The following is a 19,808-nucleotide window of genomic DNA, read 5'->3' on the forward strand; positions in this document are numbered from 1 at the left end:
TGCAAACCTCCAGTTGCTAGTAAGTGTGATGCTATCAGTAAAACAGGCATTGTGAGAAGAAGGAACAGATAAATAAAATGATTTAATCATTTTTCATTCAAAAGTCTGAACCTTTTTATTCAAATGTCTGAAGCTATTTATTGTAGTTTTGACTGAGACTTAACTTTTCTCAAAAAAAGAGAAAAATGAGAAATTGTAGAGGAGGGGGAAACCATTAAATTGGAAGAGACCACATGGACCATCTAGTCCAACCCCCAGCCATGCAGGAAAAGCACAAAGTAGTTGTACTTGTACTATGTTGAAGGAACAAGTGGGAAGGTTGACTCATCTGCTGTTGTCAAATTGTCCTGAACTTTAAGCATAGAGGTAGAAAAATATAGGGTGTAGGAAGCCTGTTCCATTATCTTCCCATGGAATTTCAGGTTTGAGTGGGTATATGTCTTCAGGTGACCTCTTGAGTTATGATTGATTACTACATTAATCCCATAGGTCTTTCTTAGGCAAGGAATTACTCATGAGAGTTTTCCCCGTTCCTTCATCTGAAATATAGCCTACAACACCTGGTATTCATAGGCAAGTACTAACCAGGTCTGACTCTGAATTGCTTTCAATGAGATTAGAAACCTTTAGAAAATTTAAGAATTGGATTTCAGATAAATACCAATTTTTGATCATACTATGCTGATAAGTGTTTCTTGTCTATTCTAGACCCAACTTGGTCCCCTTGATATGCCCTCCAACCTTCAGATGCTTAGGTTTTTCAATCATGGTAGAATCAAACAGTCTTCTGATATTATAGATCAGGGGTCCTCAAACTTTTAAAGCAGAGGGCCGGTCCACAATCCTTCAGACTGTGGAGGGGCCAAATTATCATTTGAAAAAAAAAATAACAAATTCCTATGCACACTGCACATGTCTTATTTGTAGTGCAAAACAACAACAACAACAATGAAAGACCAATACAATATTTAAAAATGAAAACAATTTTAACCAACATAAACTTATCAGGATTTCAATGGGAATTGTGAGTCTGCTTCTGGCCAATGAGATAGTCAAGTTAATTAGGATTGTTGTTGTTGTGTGCCTTCAAGTCATTTCAGACTTTGGGCAAGCCTAAGTCTAAAATTATTTATTTATTCATTTACTACATTTATTTATTACATTTATATCCCGCCCTTCTCACCCTGGAGGGGACTCAGAGCAGCTGTATGTACATACAATATATTATTAGCATAGCACAATATTAGCATTATATATTACTATATTGAATTATACTACTATACTGTAATATTATATGTAATATATAACATATAATTAATATTATTATATGGTATTATTATTAGTATTATATTGTATAACATTATAATATTATTATCAATATTATATGTATATATAATATATTATATTATAGCCCTGGTGGTGAAGTGCGTTAAAGCACTGAGCTGGAGACCGAAAGGTCCCAGGTTCAAACCCGGGGAGCGCTGTTAGCCCCAGCTTCTGCCAACCTAGCAGTTCGAAAACATGCCAGTGTGAGTAGATCAATAGGTACCGCTCCGGCAGGAAGGTAACGGCGCTCCATGCAGTCATGCTTATGGCCACATGACCTTGGAGGTGTCTACGGATAATGCCGGCTCTTCGGCTTAGAAATTGAGATGAGCATCAACCCCCAGAGTCAGACCTGACTGGACTTAACGTCAGGGGAAACCTTTACCTTTATATAATATATTATATTATTAAAAATGAAATAAAATATTATATTATAAAACTGAGGGTGGGGGCCAGGTAAATGACCTTGGAGGGCCACATCCGGCAATCAGATCCTATATTTTCTAACAACTGTTCGTTTGAAATAAGTTATATTGTAAGTTAAGTATTATTGCCACATGTGTGTGTTTTCTGGTCTTCCTCTCGACCCTTTTGCAATGGTGCTAGTAGATTTGTTGCCCTCGCTGTTGTCTAAAAAATACCCCAACACCACTTTTTTACCATGTGTGTCATCAAGATTCTGCTCTATTGTCTATTCTATAATTACTGGTTTTGTCCCTTATCATTAGAAGGTGCAGCCCTTATTGTTGTGATAATTCTTCTGATAATGACAGCATCAGGAGCCATTGGTGTCACAATGTTTTTGAAGATCCATAAAGGCAGGCTTGAGAAGCAAATCTATGATTCCTGGTGGAAAATTAATTATGAGGATATCATCTTTTTTAATGACAATAAGGTAAAGATTGACCTTTCTTGTTGTTAGTCCCATCAAGCTGACTTTATGACAAGACCTTCAAATCACACTATCATCAACAGACCTGCTTAGGTCTTGCAGACTCAGAGATATGTCTTCCTAGATAAAACTTAATCCAGTCAATCTGAAAGTCATTCCCTCTTGATTAACCCAATCCATCCTACTGCCTTTCATCTTACCAAACACTGTTATATTTTCCAGCAAGTCATGTCTTCTTATAAGCCCAAAGTGTGACAGTTTAGGCATCTTAGCTTTTAGAGAGAGTTCAGGCTTGATCTAGGACTCATTTATTTGTTAGCAGCCCATGGTTACCTGACTCAACAAGATATGTCTTCTTAGTCCTTATCCCAGTATCCAGTTCTAGACAAGTGTCTGTCTACAGCTTTTTGGATTTCTTAAAGTTTTTTTCCCCCAAGGGCAGCTCCATATAGACTGTGTTACAATAATCCAAATGAATCACAGAAGCACGTGCCACTGTGATCAGATCTGATACCTTAAAGAATACTGCAACTGGTGTATTCCGTTTAATTGTGCAAACAGATGCTTGGCCATTTCTGAAACCTGGGCATCTATTCTTAGTTCTGAGTCCAAGAAGGTGCCCAAGTGGTGAACCTGAGATTTTAGGGGATTATAGAGTCATAACATTGGAAGAGACCGCATAGGCCATTTAGTCTAACCCCCTGCCATGCTGTAAAAGCACATTCAAAGCACCCCTGACAGAAAGCCATCCAGCTTCTCTTTAAAAGCCTCTCAACACCACACTCTGAGGCAGGTAGTTCCACTTTTGAACAGCTCATACAGTCAAGAAGTTCTTCCTAATGATCAAGTGGAATCTCCTTTCCTGTAATTTGAACCCATCATTCCAAGTCCCAGTTTCCAGGGCAGCAGAAAAGAAGTCTGCTCCCTCTTCCTTATGACAAACTTTTGGATATTTAAACATGGCTATCATGTCTCCTCTCAGCCTTCTCTTCTACAGGCTAAACATCCCCAGTTCTTTAAGACACTCCTCATAGGGCATGTCTCTAGACCTTTAATCCCTTTAGCCGCACAACCCCATCCAACACAGGCTGAACCCCTATTCCCCAAAGTGTCAATCCTTCCTGAAAGGTAGCCAAATCATTGTCAAAGATTTTCAAGGAATGAGATGGTGGCACCATTTTTATATCCAAACCTGAAAAGCTATTATCAGTAGAAATGGCAAAACTGATTTTAAGTGCCCCATTACAAAGGCCAGGTGATGTATCCCTCTTCTCCTAGCAATCAAGAAGAAAGACGGAGCAGTGGGGCGAATCTGTTGCTCCATGTGCAGCTACCTCTTGGCAATGGCAGCACAACAGGAGATGCCTCCCATGTTGGAGTGAAGGCATCTAGAAACATTTTCACCCCAGTTGGGGGTGGGACCTCCACCAGAACTCCTACAACATCATATGATGTCCATTGTGGGGCTCCATCCTCCAAATGGGCTGAAAGCGTCTCAGGATGCTGAATTCACCTCCATATGATTATGTCATAAGTCTGATATATTCAAACGACCTCATGATATGAGGTTAGATAATAATAATAATAATAATAATAATAATAATAATAATAATAATAATTGGGTGCCATGCCAAAAGATCTCAGCCGGCATTTGGAAACAATAGACATTGACAAAATTACTATCTGCCAACTGCAAAAGGCCACCCTACTGGGATCTGCGTGCATCAGGCATGTAGCCAGGGGGTGGCTTGAGGGGCTTCAGCCCCCCCCCCCCGAAATTCTCAGGGTGGTCCGCGAGGAGGCCTTACATTTATTATTTAAACTGTTGTGTTTATTGATATCATGATCTGATCACCATGCTCAATATATCCCATATGCATGGGGGTATTGGGATAATGATACAAAAGGTTTGCTAAGGTAGACCCTCTCCAGCTCAGACTCAGCCCCCCCCCCCGAACCAAAATCCCAGCCCCTCCCGAAACAAAATCCTGGCTACGGGTCTGGCGTGCATCATCCAAAAATACATCACACAGTCCTAGACACTTGGGAAGTTTTCGAGTTGTGATTTTGTGATACGAAATCCAGCATATCTATCTTGTTTGCTGTGTCATACAAATAAATAATTAATAATAATTTTATTTATATACCCCGCCTCCATCTCCCCGAAAGGACTCGATTCGCCAATCTAGCCCCGGTCACCCATGGAGTCAGCAGGCTCTCATCAAACTACATCGTGCTGGCTCCGTGGGTGCAGAGACTTCCCATGTTGCCCAATCTATGGGGGGAAGCCACACACACCATGCGCGCTCCACGCTTCCCCCTATGTGATCACCCTCCTAGCATGGCGGGCAATGCGAGGCATGTGGCACTGGATTCCCCATGCCTCATGGCGAAGCGAACCATCGTCTTCTGATGAGGTGGATAGTTTCTACAGCTGTTGAGCCCTTTGAAAGCATTGTTTTGTCTAGCTGTTTCCAAGTTGTGTCATAGTTATGAACTCATGATTGTAGATGTTGTCATTCCCTAATCTAATGTATCAGCTAGTAATATAGCTTGTATTCTTATTAACAGGAAGTTTTTGATTTATCTCAAAGAAACACACCAGTGCCCAAAGAAACAGAAGACACTAGTTCCCATTTGTTTCTTTCAAGCAATAATTTTTCAGGAATAAAGAGCAAGCAAGATAGAGAAGTGTTTTATACTTCAGTAGGACTTTATCAGGTATGTATGTAAACATCTAGAAATGGGTGCAACTCCTTGACATGCTTCATTCATCTATGTTAATGGTGTTTTGTTATTTTTATGTGAATAAGGCTCAAGTATCTTAAAAGGTTAAAATATGTTGATTATGTCAATAGAAAAAATAATATACTATGGTACATCTACAATGCAGAAATAATGAAGTTGGAAACCTGTCAGTGCTAGGGCATCCTGGAATCTGTAATTTTGTGAGGCACCCACACTCTTTGGCAGAGGATGCTAAAGACCTGTCAAGACCCAGGCTGCAGAGCACCAATAACCATGCGCAGAGACCAGAATCTATCTAATATCTTTATTAAAGGAATATATAAAGTCAATAAAAACAAGTGAAGAATAAAGTTCAGAAGTAGACCTTTCAGGAAAGGCCAAATATAGTCCAGGAAATCAATGTCCAATATGAGATATTAGAGTCCAAAGTTATAATCCAATAACCGAAACACACACTTGCCGAGCAAGTGTGGGGAAATGACAGGGTCCTTTAGTCCAATGGAGCTTGACAACAAGGCTGGAAAACAAACTAGATTCTTGGCAAACAAGGCTTGATACGTGGCAACAAGAAGCAAGAAACAAGAAGCAAGAAGCAAGAACGAGGTCCGAGGCAAGGTCCGGGGAACAAGGCAGGCTTGGAGTTAGAACAAGGTCCGTGACAAGGTCCTGGAAACAAGGAACTGGAGTAGCGTAGTCCACACACGATCTCACTCCTGAAGCTGACGAATTGACTCCGCAAGGATCTCCTTGCGGGTAAACACCTATATAGGACCTTGTTTTCCCGCCAAGGAACACTTTCCCTGGGGAACAAGAAGTGAAACCCATACTGTGTCCAGATGCATGACTCCTTAAGATTTCCCAAGGGAAACAGGCTTAATCAGCTAATTGTCTGGCAGCGATTCTGGTGTTTCGGCGATTCGCCTCCCTAGTGCCTCTATCTCGATTATAATTATCCTTACGAGAGAACGGGGGAGAATTCTGCCCAAGGCTTGTTTGGCTGACTTCTGGAGGGCAAACATCCTGCAGGTGCAAGGGCTCCAATTCTGGCTGAAACGGTGGGAAACCCAAGTTTTCCTCTTCGTCTGCCACAATAGTACTAGGAACGGGACTACATGGCCCATGAGACATCACACTATCCCCCTCCTCAAGGCCCCTCTCCAAAATGGGCCCTCTTCCCGAGGTGCGGGGCCGCGGCTTGGCAGGGTAGGCCTGATGGAAGCGGCGGACTAAGTCGGGGGCATGGACTGTGGAAGCGTCTTCCCAAGAGCGTTCTTCGGGGCCAAAACCCACCCAGTCAATGAGATACTGAAGGCGGCGGCGGTGGAAGCGGGAATCCAAAATGTCCTGAACCTCGAATTCCTCCTCCCCGTCCACCAAAACAGGGGTGGGGGCCGGCCGGTCTGCATCAGGGAGCAGGGAGCGATGAAACACTGGATGGATGCGCATAGAGCGCGGAAGTTGGAGTTTGAAAGTCACGGGGTTAAGTTGCGCCACCACTAGATAGGGACCAATGAAACGGGCATCTGGCTTCCGGCAGGGACGGTGGGAGGGCAAAAAGCGAGTGGACAGCAGAACCCGATCTCCTACCTTGATTTCGGGGCCCGGTTTGCGATGACTGTCAGCGTGGCGTTTATAGTCCTCCTTGGCTTGGTCCAGTTGCTGGAGCAATAGTTGTTGCACCGCTGTGAGTTCTTGCAGCCAGTCCTCCGCTGCGGGGACTTCTGAGGTTTCAATGACAGGAGGAAAGAAACGTGGATGAAATCCGTTGTTTGCAAAGAACGGGGTTTCCTTGGTTGAAGCCTGGACACCGTTGTTGTAGGCAAACTCTGACAGAGGTAATAGGGATGCCCAATTGTCCTGTTGATAGTTTATATAACAACGAAGGTATTGTTCCAAAGTGGCATTGGTGCGCTCCGTTTGCCCATCTGTTTGGGGATGGTGAGCTGAAGATAATCGAGAGTCTATGCCCAGTAGTTGTTGTAGTGCCTTCCAGAAACGAGAGGTGAATTGAGATCCACGGTCAGTGACCAAACTCTTGGGCAATCCATGTAGCCGGAAAATATGCTGAAGGAATAAATCTGCAGTCTGTTTGGCCGTGGGAAGGCTATCACAAGGAATGAAATGGGCCAATTTAGTGAAAAGGTCCACCACCACTAGGATCGTGGTATATCCAAGGGAGGGTGGTAGGTCGGTGATAAAATCCGCAGAAATTATCTCCCATGGACGAGAAGGAGTAGGAAGGGGATGTAGTAGCCCTGAGGGCTTCTCTCTCCTTGTCTTGGAACGCTGGCATACCGGGCAGGTATTGACATATTTCTCCACATCCTTGCGGATCTTGGGCCACCAGAAATCTCGTAGGATCAAATGCATGGTTTTGAAAAGCCCAAAATGTCCTGCTGGCTTGCAGTCATGACACAGATGAAGTGCCTTTTCTCTGCCTGGTCCTGGAGGGATGTAGACATGATTTCTGTAGCATAATAGCCCATCCTTAAGTGAAAAAGGGAAACGTAGTCCTTGGCGAATTTGATCTTGAGCCCAGGCATCCGCCTGTTGACTGGCTCTAATTTCTTGAGCACAAAGGGGTCCTGGAGTAAAGGGAGTTGGTTCAACTGCAGTGGATTTGGTGTTTCCCACTGTGAGTTTTCGGGCTGCAGCAATTGGGATTCGAAGGTCTCTCTGCGCCCTGCAGCATACTCTGGTTTCCGTGATAGAGCATCTGCTTGCTTGGTCTGAGCTGGGGTTACATAATGGATCTGGAAGTCAAAACGCTCAAAAAATAAAGCCCAGCGCTGCTGCCTCTGATTTAGCTTGCGGGCAGTTCTTAGATGTTCCAAATTACAATGGTCAGTATGGACCTCAATGGGAAATTTGGCCCCTTCTAACCAATGTCTCCAATTTTCAAAGGCTGCCTTTATGGCCAAAAGTTCCTTCTCCCAAATAGTGTAATTTCTCTCTGGGGCTGTTAGTTGACGGGAGTAAAAGGCACAAGGATGAAGATGTTCTCCCACTGGTTGCATGAGTACAGCCCCAATTGCCACATCGGAGGCGTTAGCCTGCACAACAAAAGGGGTTTTAGGATCAGGGTGCTGTAGAATTGGCTGGGACGTGAATAACTTCTTTAGTTGCTGGAACCCTTTCTCTGCTTGCTCCGTCCAGCGGAAAGGCTGTTTTCCACGGATGCAGCTGGTGATTGGGTCAGACCAGCGGGCAAAGTCTGGAATGAACTTGCGGTAGTAGTTCGCGAACCCCAAGAAACGTTGCACTTCTTTCTTGTTGGTTGGCGCCCGCCATTCCAATACTGCTGAAACCTTTGCCGGAGCCCTAGTGGCGAGACGCGGTATCCCAGGAAGTCTACCTCTTGTAGATCAAAAGCGCATTTTTCCAACTTGGCATATAGTCCATGATCCCGCAATCGTTGTAACACCATTCTGACATGTTTCTCATGCTCTGATTGTGATCTAGAAAACACCAAAAAATCGTCCAAGTATATGATCAAGAACCAATCTAGATAATCCTGGAAAATATCATTGACAAAATGCTGGAACGTTGCGGGAGCTCCGGATAAACCGAAATTCATGACTAGGGACTCGAATAATCCGAATTTAGTCTGGAAGGCGGTTTTCCACTTGTCCCCCTCCCTGATGCGAACTAGATTGTAAGCCCCACGGAGATCCAGCTTGGTGTAAACTTTGGCCCCTCGAAGCCGGTCTAATAGGTCCGAGATCAAAGGCAGGGGGTAGCAGTTCCGCTTCGTGATATTGTTCAATGCTCTATAGTCCACAACCAAGCGTAGGTCCCCTGACTTCTTTTTCACAAACATCACCGGGGAGGCAGCTGGGGATTGAGAGGGTCTGATGAATCCCTTGCGAAGATTTGACTCTATGAACTCCCTGAGAGCTTCTTGCTCTGGTTCCGTCAGGGAGTAGAGGTGTCCTCGTGGGATCGGGGCCCCCTCCACCAAGTCAATGGCACAGTCATATGGTCTATGTGGGGGTAGTTTCTCGGCTTCCTTTTCATTGAAGACATCCCAAAAGTCTGAATATTTCTTGGGTAAGGTGATGATGGGCTCAGCGTCTGTGGCATGGCAGACCTTGGCTACTAGACAATGGTTTTGGCAATATTTTGAAGCAAACTGTAGTTCCCTGTTGGTCCAGGAGATGTTTGGGTTGTGGAGCGTCAGCCATGGAATCCCCAAAATCACAGGGAAGTGAGGCACCTCGGTAACAAAGAAGGAAATCTCTTCCAGGTGTTCCCTTATCCACATCCTGGTGGGTTCAGTCCATTGACTTACTGGACCCGTCTTTAGGGGACGGCCATCGATAGCCTGCACCACCCGGGCGTTCTTGAAATCGTGATATTGTAATCCCAGAGAGTCGGCATACTCTCTATCGATGAAATTGTTTGTTGCTCCTGAGTCTATCATGGCATGGATCATGACGGGTCCTTTTTTCACTGACCACAATGTGACCACTAGGAGAAATAGGATCCCGGTTTGCGGCTCTTGAGTGGGGTTCTTGACCGGGTTGGCGAGCCTCTCTACGCCAGCCGCCTCGGCCGTCTCCGGCTCCGCGGAGGATGCCACCGCCAAACGAGCGGCGGGCTTTCTCTTGGCTGGACATTCTCTGGCGAAGTGGCCCCCGTTCCCGCAGTACCAACAGAGGTTTAAACGTTGGCGGCGGGCCTTCTCGGCAACATCTAATCTGGGACGCACATTGCCCAACTGCATCGGCTCCTCCTCGCTTCCTCTCGGGTATGGGGCTGGTGGTGGGGGTCTCCACACTGGACGTGGCTGAATACTGGCGGAAGCGGGAGGTTTCACTCCTGCTCTTCCACTCTGGCCTCGGAGCCACTGTTTTTTGTTGGCAAGCAGGACTTCAGCTCGTAAACATTGATCGATAAGTCTCTCAAGAGAGTTTGGAGGATCCACCTTGGAAATTTCTTCCTGCATCTCGAAGTTGAGACCCTCACGAAACTGTCCTCTGAGGGCTATATCATTCCAACCGGTGTTTTGGGCCAGCACTCGGAACTCGGCTATGTACTGGGACAACGGCCTGTCCCCTTGGAAAAGGCGTCGGAGTTTATGGCCGGCTACCTCTACATTGTCCTCGATCCCCCATGTCGCCTTAAGGTGATTCAGGAAGTTTTGCGCGGAACTTAGGTGCATGGAGCCCACATCAAATAGCGCCGTCGCCCAATTGGCCGCTGGTCCTTCTAGGAGACTGTAAATCCACGCCACCTTGACGTCTTCTTGGGGAAACTCGGCTTGACGGGCTTCTATGTATGCCTGGCATTGGCGACGGAAAACATGAACCTTGGAGGCTTCTCCAGAAAACTTGGTTGGAAGCGCCAGGCCAAGGAGCCGGATAACTCATTCCTTCAAGCCCCGTATTTCTCCCTCCTGCGTATGGAGTGTATCACGGATTCTGTCTAATTCATCCTTGGAAATGGTGTAGCTGAGTGGTTGGGCTTCCGCCCCGGTTCCTGTAGACATCCTGGCCTAAGGTTAATTGGTGCTTAGGGTGGCGGAGTCAAACTGTCAAGACCCAGGCTGCAGGGCACCAATAACCATGCGCAGAGACCAGAATCTATCTAATATCTTTATTAAAGGAATATATAAAGTCAATAAAAACAAGTGAAGAATAAAGTTCAGAAGTAGACCTTTCAGGAAAGGCCAAATATAGTCCAGGAAATCAATGTCTAATATGAGATATTAGAGTCCAAAGTTATAATCCAATAACCGAAACACACACTTGCCGAGCAAGTGTGGGGAAATGACAGGGTCCTTTAGTCCAATGGAGCTTGACAACAAGGCTGGAAAACAAACTAGATTCTTGGCAAACAAGGCTTGATACGTGGCAACAAGAAGCAAGAAACAAGAAGCAAGAAGCAAGAACGAGGTCCGAGGCAAGGTCCGGGGAACAAGGCAGGCTTGGAGTTAGAACAAGGTCCGTGGCAAGGTCCTGGAAACAAGGAACTGGAGTAGCGTAGTCCACACACGATCTCACTCCTGAAGCTGACGAATTGACTCTGCAAGGATCTCCTTGCGGGTAAACACCTATATAGGATCTTGTTTTCCCGCCAAGGAACACTTTCCCTGGGGAACAAGAAGTGAAACCCATACTGTGTCCAGATGCATGACTCCTTAAGATTTCCCAAGGGAAACAGGCTTAATCAGCTAATTGTCTGGCAGCGATTCTGGTGCTTCGGCGATTCGCCTCCCTAGCGCCTCTATCTCGATTATAATTATCCTTACGAGAGAACGGGGGAGAATTCTGCCCAAGGCTTGTTTGGCTGACTTCTGGAGGGCAAACATCCTGCAGGTGCAAGGGCTCCAATTCTGGCTGAAACGGTGGGAAACCCAAGTTTTCCTCTTCGTCTGCCACAATAGTACTAGGAACGGGACTACATGGCCCATGAGACATCACAAGACCTGGCAAAACTAGAACCCCCATTATTTCATAGCATTGAGCCATGCTAGTTAAAATGGTGCAAACAGCATTAATTCTACATTATAGATGCATCCTCAGTCGTGTACCATTATGTCTAATACTAAATCCTCAGAACAGCTGATTTCAGTCAATTGCATAGAAAAACCCTTAGTGTATCATTGAGTAAGGCAATATTGGTTGTGTTCAGGTTAACAGGTCTCACCTTCTACTTCTTGCTTTTCCTCTTTAGGGAACTCTTGTTGCAGTCAAATGCACTGATAACCAGACAGATATCTGGAAACTATCAGTCCTTCAGGAGATTCATATGGTATGTTTGACCTTTAAACTTTTGCCACCATATTTGAATTGTAGTCTGACACCAGATATATCTAATCCAAGATACTGATATGAAACTTACCTAATAATTTATAACCCTGGAATATGAAGATTTATATAACTATAAGAAAGAAAATAACATTTTTTCCCAAATGTGATTTTTGTTAGAAAGTCTGTAATATTCTGGCCTATGGTGGTTTTCTATCTAACTCATGGAACACCTGGGAAGTCCAATCCCACCTTCCTATAAACCCATTTTGAGCAGAGGAATCCCTGCTATTTCTGATTATTGATTGGAGATAACAAACACTTCCCAATGTCACATAGAATAATTCCTGCTGTTGTTTCCACTATCAGAGATAGCAAGGCTTCTGTTTCTGCTGTGCTTCCCAACCTGATCAGACGAAGTAAAGCTACTTCCAACAAAGGCATGCAATTTTTCTTTACGTTTCTTCTTAAATGAGTAATTTCATCAAATGTATTCCCACTGCAAGATACTCAGTGAATAACCATACAGTTTTCCGAGGCAATTCACAATTCAGGACATATTTTGCACACAATTCACACATAATTCTTTTGCATAGAAAACAACTCTTTTCTGCAAGAAACACAAGTTTCTTGTGGGTAATAATATTGAGGGGTTCTTTGCAAAAAGGCAGCAATTGAGTATTTTTTCTGTGTAAAATTTACACATGGTTGATTTGCATAGGAAATAGAATTTTCTGTACTGAAAATATTTATGTACATATAATTTATGTACATAAAATGCTGCTTTCTGCAAAAATACTTTTTGTATGTCAGTAATTCATATACAAAGTTTAAGTAGAACAACTCTCCTATTAGAGCATTTTCTGCTAAGAAAACTAAGAAAATGCTGTGTCTTTTGCAGAATACTGTTTCAGGCACAAAACAGTCACATGTAAATTTTGTGCAGAATAACTCTTCAACTGCAAAAATACTCATTAGTCTAGGATTCTTCTCATCTGTTGTTTTATACTAAATTTGCTTTTCTATAATTTTTCAAATATTCTTTTCTTTCTATTCAAGGATGAGTAATAATTTCAAGACCTTCCTTATCTGTGGCATCTGCTTTAAAGTGATGCTGTGAATATCATGAATTGGTTGGCATCTAATGGAACAATTTGATTTAAAAAATAGATTTAATATGTTTATGGAGTTGACCAGTATTATGCATTGGCTGAACAAGTGACATAACTCAAGATCACCCCATAATGGTAATCCCATAATGGAGCTCTACACAAATAGAGGAGTTCCAAGATTACATTTACAGCTTTATTTGGAACTTTGCAAATTAGTAGGACTAAATTTGTTTGTCTTTATCTTCTTTGGCAACACAGTTTAATTATATATCAATGATGTCAATGCTGGGTAGTAAATTTATTGAGGTTTCTGTACTTTAGATGAGAGAACTGAGGCACGAGAATTTAGCAGTCTTCTATGGAATTTGTCCTGAAGCTCCAAACATCTGCATTGTGATGCATTATTACAAGAAAGGAAGCCTAAAGGTGAATTTCTTCCATGGTTTAAAGCAATTTTATGTGTGAGATACTATTGAGGCACTTGTGGCCAGAATTGGGGCATTTTCAGAAGTTTTCATCCATTTGAGGAATTTCCTTGGGTCATTTTGGGATCAAATTGCAGTTAGGAGGGTTTAAGTCTGATGGGAGACTTCAGGGAATCAAAAGTGACATATGCACCCTGTGATATACATTTTTCCCATCGCTGTGCTGCTGCAATTTATTTTCCAGATAAATGCCTAATTTGGGAATTTGCTGTATGAAAATTAATTTCCTCCCACAAATATTTCCAGAAAAATATTTTTATACATTAAACTTTTGTACTGATTTTTTAGGATGTTTTGATGCATTCCAATATTGAACTGGACTGGATATTCAAAATCTCTTTTGCCTATGACATTGTCAGTGTGAGTATTGAATAGGGAAATAACACTATGTAACATGATTTTTGTACTTTGGTTATAAATGTCATTTCCTAATTGGTTCTAAACCAATAAGTTTATTAAACTGCAACATTTTTGTTTTTGCGGGAAATCTTGATGGATTTTTAAATTTGATGAAAACTGTTTTTTGATGTGTATGTTTATATTGTAAGCCGCCCTGAGTCCCCTGATGGGTGAGAAGGGCATGGTAGAAGTGATGTAATAAATAAATAAAATAAATACAGCACATTTTTCTATAATTTTTCAACAAATATCTCATAGAGTCTCAACCAATTCAGCATAGTTTGTGACAGCCACAAAAAAAAACCATTTCTGGAGTATAACAACTACTTTCCAAGTAAGCACCGCACACGTAAACAGAAAATAATTCTTTCAAACCAGAAACAGATTTTTTTTCAAATTTTGTGACATTGTGTAATTAAAATATATAATTATTATAGCAACAGAAATATTACTAGCTCTAATTCTTAGTTTCTGCAGCTCTCTTAGACGATGGGCACTTACATGTGTAAGAGTTAGAGAGAACAAATGTAGATGGGTCAAGAGAAGGAGCGATCTATGTGAAGTCTTGGAGTTTGATGATCAAAGTAGAGATTTTTAGAGAGAATAGATTTTAAAAAAAATCTTATGTTATAAGGGATTGTTTGGAGCACATTTCATCAGTGTTTCAACACAGGAGACGACTTCCCATTGCCAGTGTTGTTTACTGTCCTAAATGGGGTTAGCCCTGCATACAGACGTCTTTTGCTTTTTATATTATGTAAATCAATGAACAGCACCCTTTTAATTCTTCAATTAATGTACTATGCTTGACAGCAAAAAGTGTTTTACTGCATAGCTTTCATCTAAAAAGCCTTTTTTTCTTCTGCACATTCTCCTAGCTAGCTTTTAGTATGTTCTGATATTTTTTATAAAGAGCTTTTTGACAAATTTAATGTTTTTGTTCTTATTTTGATAGTTTAGGTATGAGTTTTAAAATTGTAACATAAATGTTAAATGAGAATATAGAGCCAAATGCTCTATATTCTACTTAAGTTAAAGTATATTTTACTTAAGTTAAAGAAAAAAAATAATGTAAAATATTTTAAAGGCAACATTTACTTCACTGGAACAAATGAAATGCACTCCAGGGTTTTAAAAACAGTATACCAGTATTTCTATCTTTACAATTTTTTTTTTACATTGATTATGCTGTTTTAAGTTGACTGTGTATTTGTATGCACTGTAGATTTATGTGTTGGTGTATTCGTTAATTTTCAGGGTATGATCTTTCTCCACAACAGTCCCTTGAAGTCTCATGGTAACTTGAAACCTACCAACTGCCTGGTAGACACTCGCATGCAAGTGAAATTGTGTGGGTATGGGTTGTGGGAATTGAAGTACGGAACAAAATCCAGAATAATAACAGAGAAGGAGACTGAATATGCTGGTAAGAGCATTAAATACTTTGAGCTTCAAAATATACTTCCTCTCAATCCAGGCATTTTGTCAGGGACATCTCAATGAAGGTTTGAATGTGCTTTAAAGCATTTATTGATGTCACAGTCATATTTAGTTAGCAGATAGTTTCACTCTTAAGTAAAGGCGATATTCAGGGACTGGGGTATTATTATTATTATTATTATTATTATTATTATTATTATTATTATTATTATTATTAATTATATCCTGCTTTTTAAGCAGCTAATATTAAAAGCCTTACAACACAATTTAAAATAGACAAATACTAAAACATTATTAAACATCATTAGTATTAAAAACAATTCAGTTAAATCCATAAAAACAGAAAAAATAATAAAACACCACAGTAGTAGCTCTGAGAAATATGAATTTGCCAATTCTATTTATCACACAAGTAGAAATGGATATTTCTAGAAATGGCCCAATAATTTACATACTACTGCTTAACAATAAAATCTTAACTCAAATATGTGCTAACGGTAACTATAAGGGATTTGGACTAGATAGAGAATGTTTCTCTTAGTAGAAATCCTAATCTGCATGCAGGAATATTCTTCTGCTGGTAAATAATAATAATAATAATAATAACTTTATTTTCATACCCCACTTCCATCTCCCCAAAGGGACCCAGGGCGGCTCACATGGGGCCAGGGCCAGGTGAATACAGACAATACAAAAAACACAACAATATAAAAACAAATCAATAAAACATATTAAAGTCACATTTACAGCAAAACATACTTGGATAAAAACCTGGGTAGGCTCCTGAAAATGAACTGGGCCAGAGAAAGTGCATATAGTGTAAAATGTAAACTGAGGGAGAGATAGATACCCGAAATTGTTGTCCAGATAAGGTACTTGGGAAGGCATAAACACAGAAACTGAAGGAATGGAATAAAGTGCAGCAGAGATGCTGTAAACAACAGGAAGATTTCTAACCATGAGGGCGAGAATTATTCGCCAAAGGCCTGTTGGAAGAGCCAATTTTTCAGGCTATTCTGAAAAGTTAGGAGGGTAGGGCCCTGCCTAATCTCCCTGGGGAGAGAATTGCAGAGCTGGAGGGCCACAATGGAGAAGGCCTTCTCCCTCGTCCCCACAAACCGCGATTGCAAAAGTGGTGGGAGTGAGAGGAGGGCCTCCCCCGACGAACGAAGAGACTGTGCAGGTTCATAGGGGGAGATACGGTCATGAAGGTAGGTGGGTCCCGAACTGTTTAGTGCTTTGTAGGTGATAATCTGCACCTTGCACTGGACTCAGAAAATAAACAGCAGCCAATGGAGCTCCTTAAATGGGGGTTGACCACGTCCTGTAATTTGCTCCAGTTAATTATCTGGCTGCCGAGCGCTGGACCAGTTGAAATTTCCAGGCCGTCTTCAAGGGCAGCCCCACGTAGAGCACATTGCAATAATCCAATCTAGAGGTAACTAAGGCATGGACCATCAAGGCCAGATCCGACTTCCCGAGGTACGGTCATAGCTGGTGCACAAGTTTTAATTGTGCAAAGGCCCTCCCAGCCACCGCCGACACCTGAGCATCAAGTGTCAACACTGAGTCCAGGAGGACCCCCAAGCTGTGGACCTGCGCCTTCAGGGGGAGTGCAACCCATCAAGCACAGGTTGCCACCCTATGCCCTGATCAGACGTACGACTGACCTGGAGGACCTCTGTCTTGTTAGGATTAAGCCTCAGCTTGTTCGCCCTCATCCAGGCCAACACAGCGGCCAGACACTGGTCCAGTATCCAAGGGGCTTCCTTGGATTTTAGTGGAAAAGAGTAGTAGAGTTTGGTGTCATCTGCGTAGAGATGGCACCAAACTCCAAAACTCCAGATGATCTCACCCAGTGGTTTCATGTAGATGTTAAAAAGCATGGGGGACAGAATGGAACCTTGCGGTACCCCACAGGTCAATAGCCAGGGGTCCGAGCAGGTACCCCCCAGCTTCACCAACTGGGAACAACCCACCAGAAAGGATCGGAGCCACAGCAAAGACGTGCCCCTAAGGCCTATTCCAGAGAGTCGTCCCAGAAGGATACCATGATTGATGTTATCGAAAGCTGTTGAGATGTGCAGGAGAACTAGCAGGGTCACACTCCCCCTGTCCAGTTCTCTGCGGACGTCATCCACCAAGGCGACCAAAGCTGTCTCGATAATGTACCCAGGTCTGAAGCCAGACTGCGATTGGTCCAGAAAATTGGTGTCTTCCAAGAATCCCTGGAGCTGAGAGGCAACCACCCACTCCAGAACCTTGCCCAGGAAAGGGAGGTTAGATTGGTCTGAAGGTACTTAGAACGGTGGAATCAAGGGAGGCCTTCTTCAGAACTGGCCTCACTATAGCTTGTTTAAGGCATGATGGAAATTTGCCGTGCTCCAAAGAGGCATTGATTATCCTCACAAACCAATCTACTAACCCACCACTGGCCTGTTTTAAAAGCCAAGGAGGGCAAGAATCAAGGGCACAGGTGGTCACCCTCACCACTCCGAGGATCTTGTCCACGTCATCGGGTTGCATAAGCTGAAACAAATCCCACAAGATCGAGCAGACATATGCCTCAGTTACCTCCTCTGGCATTGCATCAAGACCGGCATCCAAGTTGGAGTGAATCTGAGAGACTATGTCTGCAAAATAGTGAGCGAACTCGCTACACTGAGTTACCTTGTCCTCGGGTGCCCCTCCAATCTCAGGAGGATGGAGGAGCTCCCCGACAACTTGAAACAACTCTGAAGATCTATTTGTTGCAGACGCGATGCGGGCAGTCGAGAAAGCTTTCCTGGCTGCCTACAACACCACGGAGTAGACCTTAATAGCGGCTCTAGCTCGTGCTTGGTCAGAGACACCACGAGATTTCTACCAGTAGCACTCTAGTCTCCTTCTCGAGCATTTTCATCTCTGCCAGCTCCCTGGAGAACCAGGGAGCTGAAGTGACTCTACACAATGAGAGGGGACGTTCGGGGGCAATCGTGTCTATAGCCCTGGTCATCTCGCTATTATAGTGATCGACCAAGACATCCACAGGATCGTCAGCCTCCAAGGCAGGCAGATCCCCAAGAGACCTCAAGAATCCTTCAGGATCCATTAGCCTCCTGGGGCGGACCATCTTAATGGGTCCACCACCCCTGCGGAGGTTTGGGGTCATGGTGAGTCCTAAACTGATCAGATAATGGTTGGACCATGACAATGGAAGAATTGTTTGCTCTTCCACTCCGACCAGACCGTTGTTCGCAACAAAAACTAGGTTGAGTGTATGTCCAGCTTGATGAGTGGGACTCGATATTACTTGGGACAGCCTCATAGTCGTCATGGCGATCATGAAGTCTTGAGTTGCATCTGTTAAAGTGGCCTCAGCGTGGATGTTAAAGTCTCCCAGCACTATCAGATGCTGGGAAACCAACACCACACTAGAGACCACCTCTGCAAGCTCGGGCAAGGAGACTGCTGTGTCGTGGGGTGGACAGTATACCAGCAAAATCCCCAAGCTGTCTTGGGTTCCCGCCTTCAAGCGGACGCCTCAAACCCAGTAGATTGCAGAATGGCGCATCTGACCAGGGAGATGGATTGCTAAAATACCACCGCAACCCCACCTCCCCGCCCTCTAGGCCTGGCCTGCTGATGCACCCTGAAAGCTGGCGGACACAGCTGGGTGAGATTTACCCCACCCAGCTCATCCAACCAGGTCTCGGTGATGCAGGCCAGATCCACCCGCTCATCCAGGATTAAATCCTGGATGATTGATGATTTACCGTTGATGGATCTGGCGTTAAACAGCAGGACCTTCAGCCCGGAGGGACTGCCGTGAAGGCTACCACACCTATCCTTCTCCAAGGTTGCAAAGAACCCTGTTGCGCTTCTCCCTGGAAAATCGGTGACCGCCATTCCTCCTCCCACACACAACCTCAATGGGTCAAAGCCCTCTCAGCCAAATCTTCGGAGACATCTACTGAAAGAACAAAACTTGAAATGATCTGTTGGCTCAGATCTGCTGACAGAAAAACCAAAAGAAAAAGAGAAGCAGAAAAGGGGAGGAGCTGAATTACCTAAGACCAAACTCTCTTCAGCCCACGGCCACAAACAAATAAAATTAGGCCAGGGAAGGAATTGGAAGGAGTTCAATTTTAGCTGGACTAGTGTCAACTGAGCTGGATTTTGCCACTCCTACTAATCAGGACGACTGCACTCTAAACAGACCAATAGGTTCTATAGACATCAAAAAGGAAACATGGAATGCTTCTGAAATCTGAACTTTGTGAATTCCAATACAAAATGATTTATTTGCTTCTTTCAATCTGATGTGAAAGTGGGAGTTTCACTGGCCAACAGGTTTAATTTATTCAAAAGTTACCACATATTTTCCAGATATTTGAAATATATCAAAACACTGTTTGCATATTTTGAGCTCAAAAATATATTGAATTGTGTATTTTAAATCCCCTTTTAAATATCTTTCAGATTAATGTAGAGATGTAAACATGAAGTATGATTTAAAACATACAGATGCGCTCATTTCCTCGTTTAAGATATGCCTTAGGTTGGTGTATATTGAATATAATATAATTTAACCTCAAAATTATGTCATCTTTGTTTTTTATTTTTTTAGACCTCTTCTGGACAGCTCCTGAATTGCTAAGGATGGGAGAATATC

The sequence above is a fragment of the Anolis carolinensis genome, chromosome 3 (assembly GCF_035594765.1).
Source record: "Anolis carolinensis isolate JA03-04 chromosome 3, rAnoCar3.1.pri, whole genome shotgun sequence".
NCBI classification, from domain to species: Eukaryota; Metazoa; Chordata; class Lepidosauria; order Squamata; family Dactyloidae; genus Anolis; species Anolis carolinensis.